This window comes from Rhinopithecus roxellana, chromosome 2 (genome assembly GCF_007565055.1).
Source record: "Rhinopithecus roxellana isolate Shanxi Qingling chromosome 2, ASM756505v1, whole genome shotgun sequence".
In the NCBI taxonomy this organism is placed as follows: Eukaryota; Metazoa; Chordata; class Mammalia; order Primates; family Cercopithecidae; genus Rhinopithecus; species Rhinopithecus roxellana.
This window is the reverse complement of record NC_044550.1, coordinates 155,135,430-155,142,840: the sequence shown is the minus strand read 5'-3', so window position 1 is coordinate 155,142,840 and position 7,411 is coordinate 155,135,430.

The window sequence follows — 7,411 nt, the reverse complement described above, 5'->3', positions numbered from 1 at the left end:
ACAAAAGACATAGGTAAGAAAAACAAGGACTTCCTGGGAGGCTGTGGATCAATTACCAATGGACACCCAGAAGCAAATTTACAAGACTCACAATTCAAAGAACCAATTTTTAACAATTTTTTTCCCTGTCTGTTGAATTTGGGCAGGAAGGAACATGCAAAAATTTTTACTCTTCTTTCAACTGGACGCTACGGACAGAAATCCAGGAGAACTGACCTTGATAAGAATTCCTACTTTCTTCCATCATTTATTAGGCCCCTCAGAATCCCATCTGCAGGCTCCACAGTGAGTCGGAAGGTGCTCAGCCTTTTAGGACAGAAACTGTTGGGACAGAAGAATACTCCTTCACCCTTTTAGGGTCCCAGGTGGGTCCAAGAATTAAATTGACATAACATAGATTAACAGGAGCAAAGCACAATACAAGCTTTACTTAGCATAGAAGCCTCATAAGAAATAAAGACCCAAAGAAGCTGTCAGAGTCAGTTAATTCTATACCAGATTTGACAAAGAATTATGAACTGTAAACATGTGATCAGGCAAAAGGTCTTGGGCTAGGGTGGTTAACTGGATAGAGAAGTAGCCAGCATGACAAGAGTTAGTTGAACAAGGCTTGTTTGTACAGAATTCATTCCACTTCAACTTTCTTGTCCCTGATGATAAGAACCTTGTTTTTTCTCTAGTGTAGAGATGACATCTTTCACACGGGAATTTCATCTTCTGCTTTTAAGAAAATGAAGTTCAGACTGATCTCCTTGCACCTGCTGTTTTTCAAGTGCCTTTAACTGAAATAGTCAACCTACCAAAAGAGCATATTTTGGTCCCTTCGGGAATGTTGATTTTGTTTATTTTCATGCATTGCTTTTATAATTATAAAAGCTCATTTTATAATTATATAAAAGGAGACCTAGGAACACCAGCCTTCTTCCCTCCACATACAGGAACTGCAGACACTGCAGATAAAACAGAGCCAGAATGTTTTGCTGCCAGCTGGAACTTTGACCCAAACCCCAGTGCGACAGTCTCCAGTGCTCACTCAACTGGAATGCATCAATGAAGGTCACTTTCTGTCCAGATCATGGAGTCTGCATGAAAAGAATCAATGCAATCATATATATATATATATATATATATTTTTTTTTTTTTTTATTGCGCTCTGTCTCTCAATTCTTAAAGAAAAACACAGCAGACCCTGAGGGTGCCCAGCTCAGATCCCCTCTGAAGCCTTTTACTAGCCCTGTGCATCCAGCCCAGCTCCTGTATGCCCTGCTGCTAAGAAAAACAAGGACTTCCTGGGAGCCTGTGGATCAATTACCAATGGACACCCAGAAGTAAATTCACAAGACTCACAATTCAAAGAACCAATTTTTAACAATGTTTTTCCCTGTCAGTGAGCACTGGGGCCTTCCCTGGAGAGCTGGAACAACTTAGCAACTCACTCTCAGCCCTTCCCATCCCCCCTAACCCACAGCCAGTGACCACCAATGTGGGAATACAAAAGCCCAGCACCTGAGCCTTGGAGAGGACAAACCCTGAGATATCATCTCTGCTTCAGCACACAAGACCAAGATGAGGCTGGGGTGTCACCCAAGACGATACACTTGTTGAGTCTCTTCTCCTCCCCTATTCGTCCTCCACCCTCCACTGCCTCACTGGTACATCTTGGGAGCACTTCCTCCACAAATCCCTTGCATTGAATCCCTGGCTCAGGCTCTGCTTCTGGGAGAATATGACCTACTGGGGACAATAGTAATGGTGAATACAGTGGTGAACCAAACAAAGCAGACTTAGACTTCATGAAGCTAATGGGGAAGAATAACTATCATTTCATTGATTGGATGCTTGGCACAGAAGGAGGGGTGAGTACCATAGATGAATTCTGTCAGCCAAGGTGGGGGAGTTGCTTCGGCCATCTTCTTTGGTGCTTATTCTAAGTGTGCTGTTTCCAGCATACCAGCTTCTCAAAGGCACTGTGCTGCCTTCAGACACAAGGCCTCTGGAAAGTGTGTCCGCATTTAATGGGAGGTGGAGAGCCAACCTTCGCCTTTGTGCCAAGTCTCCTAAGAACAAACATGCAGAGCCTGCTCTGCAGGTCCAATTCCCTTTGTCTTCCCCTTAGAAGGCAGTCTCCTGAGACTCTGCGTTGAAGAAGTAGGATTGTGTCTGATGCATTTATGTTTGTGGGCTTTTATGTGTTTTCTTTTTTAATCTTCCCTAGGAAAAAAGAACTGAGCATCGGCAAAAAGCTGAGGATGACAAGCGTAGGGGATGAAAGGCTGCCTTTCCTCGCCACTTCTGAGCTTTTCTGACAGCTCCCAGCTGGGAGAAACCAACACGATGAAAAGACAAAGAATACTGGAGAAGACAGGGGGTGGGCAGAGCCACAACCTCATCCTCCCAGTGGTTCCTCTTGAGTCTGATTTGACAAGATGCCTTCCCACCCAGGTGACCCCGTGGGAACGTGCCAGTACCTTACCCCACGACCTCACTGAGTCCTCACAACAAATCCAGGGTGCAGATTTTTTCCCCATTTGGAAATTACAAATTGAAATGCAGGAAAATTAAAGAGCTTGCCTGAGGTTGCTTAGATAATAAAAGAATATGGATTAGAACCCAGACCTACCCAGCTCAACAACTGAGTCCTTTTTTACTGGATTACACCTATCTCATGGGCATAATTTTATCTAGTCTCTATTTCACTGTTGAAGATAAATCCTGTGAGGGTTAAATGAGATCATGCATGTTCAGTACTTAGCCTGGAGGCTGGTGTGAGATAAGCACTCTATAAATGCTACCTAGCGTTGTTATTGCTGTTGATGGTGTTGCTGCTGTTTTTGTTATTGTTACTGCTGCTGCTGCTACTGCTATTGCTATTTTTGCTGCTGTTGCTGTGGATTATGTTGCTGCTGATGTTTTTGCTGTTGTTGATGACAATGTTTTCACTACTGTTCTTATTATTGTTGATACCGCTGTTGTTGCCATTTTGCGGCAGTTGTTGCTGCTGATGTGCTGCTACTGTTGCTGTGATGATGCTGTTGACATTGTCACTGTGGATGTTGCAGTGATGCTGGACAGTGTTACTGTGGATGTTGTGGTGATGCTATTGACACTGTTACTGTGGATGTTGTGATGATGCTGTTGATGTTTCTCTGGATACTGTTATGTTGCTGTTGATGTTGTTACTATGGAAGTAGTGATGATGCTCTAGACACTGTTTCTGTAGATGTTGTGATGATGCTGTTGGCATTGTTACTGTGGGTGTTGTGATGATGCTGTTGACACCACTACTGTGGATGTTGTGATGCTGTTGATGCTTTACTGTGGATGTTGTGATGGTGCTGTTGACACTGTTACTGTGGATGTTGTGATGGTGCTGTTGACACTGTTACTGTGGATGTTGTGAGGATGTTAATGTTACTATGGGTATTGTGATGATGCTATTGACACTGTTACTGTGGGTGTTGTGATGATGCTGTTGATGTTGTTTCTCTGGATACTGTTATGTTGCTGTTGATGTTGTTACTATGGAAGTAGTGATGATGCTCTAGACACTGTTTCTGTAGATGTTGTGATGATGCTGTTGGCACTGTTACTGTGAGTGTTGTAATGATGCTGTTGATGCTTTACTGTGGATGTTGTAATGGTGCTGTTGACACTTACTGTGGATGTTGTGATGTTAACGTTGTTACTATGGGTATTGTGATGATGCTGTTTACACTATTACTGTGGGTGTTGTGATGATGCTGTTGATGTTGTTTCTCTGGATACTGTTATGTTGCTGTTGATGTTGTTACTATGGAAGTAGTGATGATGCTCTAGACGCTGTTTCTGTAGATGTTGTGATGATGCTGTTGGCACTGTTACCGTGGGTGTTGTGATGATGCTGTTGGCATTGTTACTGTGGGTGTTGTGATGATGCTGTTGATGCTTTACTATGGATGTTGTAATGGTGCTGTTGACACTGTTACTTTGAATGTTGTGATGATGCTGTTGATGCTTTACTGTGGATGTCGTAATGGTGCTGTTGAGACTGTTACTGTGGATGTTGTGATGATGTTGTTAACACTGTTACTACGGATGTTGTGATGATGCTGTTAACACTAATACTGTGGATGCTGTGATGGTGCTGTTGACATTGTTACTGTGGATGTTGTGATAATGCTAATGTTGTTACTATGGGTGTTGTGACGATGTTGTTGACACTGTGGGTGTTGTGATGACGCTGTCGATATTGTTTCTCTGGATACTGTTATGTTGCTGTTGATGTTGTTACTGTGCAAGTAGTGACGATGCTCTGGTGATGCTCTAGTGAAGATGTTTCTGTAGATGTTGTGATGATGCTGTTGGCATTGTTACTGTGGGTGTTGTTATGATGCCAGTTGACATTACTACGGGTGTTGTGATGATGCTGTTGACACTGCTACTGTGGATGTTGTGATGATGCTGTTGGCATTTTACTGTTAATGTTCTTGCTGATGTGGTTGACAGTACTATCGTTGCTATTTTTATTCTTGTTGCTCAGACATTATTCTATTATTATTGTTGCTGCTGTTGGTACTACTGCTGTGCTGCTATTGTTGATGTGATAATGTTGTTGATGTTATTAATGTTGATGTTGTTGTTGATGATGTTGTTAATATACCCATCCAGAATCACTGCTTTTGTTACACACTTCCAAACCAAATTTAATTTAGGCATCACTTACTAGTCATACAAGGATATATGTATAGTTTACCCCTCATGTTTCCACAGAGGCCGAGAATTTCCATTCCACTCTCCGGGAGAGATTTTGAGAGTCATCTGTAGCCTCTCTTCACCTCCTCACTGAATGGGGCATGCTCCTCTCAGCCATTCCTTTCAGAAACCTATGCTGGTCAGTGGTACATAGGACTGGGAGAATGAGTCTATGTACCTCATTCAGCAGGGAAAGTAGGAGGAAACCCATATGGCTACCCACCTTAGGTACATGGGTAAATGCAGCCTTTTAGCGTGATATTTTCATCCCCATCTGTCTCGCTCCTGTGTCTTAATTGGTTCAAAATTAGGAGGTGAAGAAAGAGGTGCTATATTTACCTCCAAGACACCAACGAAGTCTTCATGATATAATTCAATTCACTTCTTACCTCCCCAAAGAATCCTTTCCTTATTTCTATAACCCACAGTGGTCTCACCAACCTATGAAGTTTTATAGCAATTTGTTATTTACTCACATGCCAATAAATATTGTGAAATATGTGAACCTGGCTAGACTGTGACCTCCTTCAGACTAAGAACATATCTTAAACATCCTCTCACTTAATGTGGTTCTAGACACATAGTAGGAGCTCAATAAATGCTTGTAAGGTGAAATACATTGGGAGCTTAATACTTAGGAATGTTCCCATGTGGCTGAGTTTTTATGCCATCTTATGTTTTTGAATTTAAAAAAATCAACTGGAAATTTGTGTTCCAGAACTTATATATGATGCATGAATGAATGCCCTTGATGGTACAGAAATGGGAAGAACTGATTCAGTTCTTTAGGTTTTTTTGTTTTGTTTTTTGCATTTTTTTTTTTTTTGGGGGGGGCGGAGTCTCGCTATTGTCACCCAGGCTGAAGTGCAGTGGCGTGATCTTGGCTCACTGCAAACTCCACCTCCTGGTTCAAGCAATTCTCCTGCCTCAGCCTCCTGAGTACCTGGGATTACAGGTGCTCACCACCATGCCTGGCTAACTTTTTTACTTTTAGTAGAGATGGGGTTTTGCCATGTTGACCAGGCTGGTCTCGAACTCCCGACCTCAGGTGATCAGCCCGCCTCGGCCTCCCAAAGTGTTGGGATTACAGGTGTGAGCCACCATGCCTGGCCAGTTCTTTAGTTTCTAAGGTCCATCAGTTGATATTAACTTCTTGTCATCACATGCAATTCAATAAAAGCATAAGTCCTTACCTGTAGGGGCACTGGGATGGATTCCAGGCTTCCCAAATTGAGCATAAAATCCCAAGGGGTTTCAAGGTAGGCCATTCTCCAATGCTTCTTTTTACAACAGACATTGTGCCAGCAGGCATGGAGCCTAAGGAGGATCCCATGAACCTTTCCACAGAATCAAGTGTGTGGCTTTGTATGATGCTTACCCTTCATCTCTCTAGGATAGTTGTTTATTAATTATTATATCTATTTAACATGTGCAGCATGATGTTCTGATACACATGGTAAAATGATAACTACAGTTAAGCAAATTGACATCTCAATCTCCTCACATAGTTACTGTGTGTGTATGTGTGTGTGTGTGTATGTATGTGTGTGTGTGTGGTAAGAAAACATAAAATCCAGTCTCTTAGCAAACGCTCAGCATACAACACAATATTATGAACCATAGTCCTCCTACTGTGCATTAGGTTAGACTTATTCATCCTACATGACTGCAAGTTTGTACCCTCTGACCTAGAATCTCTAGGATTTTTCAATTCCTGAATTTGCCAGCAAATTCCAGCTGATTGAGGTTACCAGACAGCTGACTACCTCCTAAGGTAAATTATTGTTTCCCAAGTATTTTAAGCTTTTTGTAGGTCTGGGTTCAATTCATACTTATCTGGTGAATAAGGTTTCAGTAATTTACAAATAAATATTGTGTTAATAGTACCATCTAACAGATGCTGAGAACTTGGTGTGAGCCACACTCACCTAGCAAGCTACTTACCATGCTGAGCAGTTTCATGGATTTTCTCAATCCTTATGTCCCGATAGTAAAGACCAGTGCATCTCTAGCCTTCAGCACTCATGGGCACTAAAGGATTTAATTCTCACAATAACCCTCTGAGGGCAGGCACTGTTACTACCCTCCCAACTTTGCAGAGGAGCCTGGAGCACGCAGGGGTTCAGTTATGTGCCCAAGGCCAGGAGCCATTGAGGGAGTGGGGACCCACATCAGCTGGCTCTGGAGGTATCACCAGTGACAAGCGAACCAAGTCTCAGGTTCACTGAGGCATGAAAAGACTTCCCTTGTATTACTCAGGGTGCTCCAGGGAAACAGAACCAATAGAATGTGTATATATGGTCCTCCCTTGGTTTCAGGAGATTGGTTCCAGGACCCCTCGCAGATACAGTAAAATGATGTGGTATTTGCCTGTACCCTACAACACATCCTCCTGTGTACTTTAAGTCAGGGGTCCTCAACCCCTGGGCCACAAACCCATCTGGCCTATGGCCTGTTAGGAACTGGGCCATACAACAGGAGGTGAGTGAGGTGAGTGCTGGGTGAGTGTGTGAAGTTTCATCTGTATTGACAGCCACTCTCCATCACTTGCTTGCATTACTGTCTGAGCTCTGCCTCCTGTCAGATCAGTGGTGGCATCAGATTATCTTAGGAGCACAAACCCTATTGTGGACTGCACATGTGAGGGATCTAGGTTGGGTGCTGCTTTTGAAAATCTAAT